Source organism: Prionailurus bengalensis, chromosome E4, assembly GCF_016509475.1.
Source record: "Prionailurus bengalensis isolate Pbe53 chromosome E4, Fcat_Pben_1.1_paternal_pri, whole genome shotgun sequence".
Lineage (NCBI taxonomy): Eukaryota > Metazoa > Chordata > Mammalia > Carnivora > Felidae > Prionailurus > Prionailurus bengalensis.
This window is the reverse complement of record NC_057360.1, coordinates 17,962,894-17,964,458: the sequence shown is the minus strand read 5'-3', so window position 1 is coordinate 17,964,458 and position 1,565 is coordinate 17,962,894. Positions and strand designations below refer to the sequence as shown.

Here is a 1,565-nt window from a genome sequence, read left to right as displayed (position 1 = left end):
TTTTTGATATTTATTGTTGAGAGAGAGAAAGCGTGTGAGTGGGGGAGGGGCAGGGAGAAAGGGAGATACAGAATTCAAAGTGGGCTCCAGGCTCCAAGCTGTCAGCACAGAGCCTCACACGAGGCTCAAACTCACGAACTATGAGATCATGACCTGAGCTGTAGTTAGATGCTACCGCTGAGCCACCCAGGTGCCCCCTGAATTTTCCATTTTGAAAGGATCTTAATGATCAGGAATTATTTCTTCCCTTTCTACCATTTTGAGAAAACAACATAGATTTAAGAACCAAGCTGAACTAAAAGAAAGTTTACACAAACTAAGAACTGAAGAATGTTCTTTTCATGGCTACCACAGCCATGGCTCCTGGTCCCAAGAAGCATCTCAAGTGTGCAGCAGTTCTAAAGCAGTGGATGCTAATAATTTGATCAGTGTGTTTGTTGCTCGTCCATCTACCAGGCCCCATGAGCTGAGAGAATGTCTCCTCCTCATCATTCTCCAAGGAACACACTTAAGTATGCTCTGACAGGAGAGGAAATAAAGAAGATCTGCATGCAGCAGTCCAATAAGGTTGATGGCAAAGTCCAAACTGATACAACCTACCTTACTGGCTTAATAGATGTCATGGGCATTGACAAGACTGAAGAGAATTCCTATCTCATCTGTGACACCAAGAGTCCTTTGCTGTTCATTATATTACACCTTAGGAAGCCAAGTACAAGTTGTGTGAAGTAAGAAAGGTCTTTCTGGGCACAAAAGAAATCCCTCATCTGGTGACCCATGATGCTCACACCAACTGTCCCCCTGATTCCTCACCAAAGTAAATGAAGCTATTCAGATTGATTTGGAGACTGGACAGATTACTGATTTCATCAAGTTTGACACTGGTGACCTGTATATAGTGACCAGAGGTGCTAACATGTAAAGAATTGGTGTGACCACCGATGAAGAGAGACATCCTACATCCTAGTTCTTTCGGTGTTGTTCCCGTGAAAGACGCCAGAGGCAACAGCTTTGCCTCTCAACTCTCCAACATTTTCATTATTGGCAAAGGCAACAAAACATGGATTTCTCTTGCCTGAGGAAAAGGGATCCACTTCACCGTTGCTGAAGGACAGACAAGACACTGGCAGTCAAACAGAACAGTAGGTGAAATGATCTCTAGTGATGTGACCTGAAGGGTCTTTGTACTTAATTTAAGATAAGATGGCACAATAGACCCATAAATACGGAGAACAAACTGATGTTTGGCAAAGGGGAGAGGTTGGGGGGAATGGGCAAAATGGATGAAATAGAGTGAAAGACACAGGCTTTCAGTTATGGAATGAGTAAGTCATTGGGATAAAAGGCACAGCATAAGGAACACGGTCAATGGCACTGTAATGGTGACAGATTGTGGCTACACTTGTGATAGGCATAGCATAACATAGATGTTGTTGAATCACTATGTTACGTACTTGAAACAAATGTCACATTATGGGTCAACCATATTTCAATTTTTTGAAAAGATAATATGGCGGGGCACCTGGGTGGCTCAGTTGCTTAAATGCCTGAGTCTTGATTTCAGC

At 43.0% G+C, this 1,565-nt stretch overlaps 1 pseudogene; it reads left to right on the top strand.

Annotated features, from left to right (window-relative positions):
* The first annotated feature begins 356 nt into the window (after positions 1-356).
* On the top strand, positions 357-967 carry LOC122475755 (annotated as a pseudogene).
* The last annotated feature ends 598 nt before the right edge of the window (positions 968-1,565 follow it).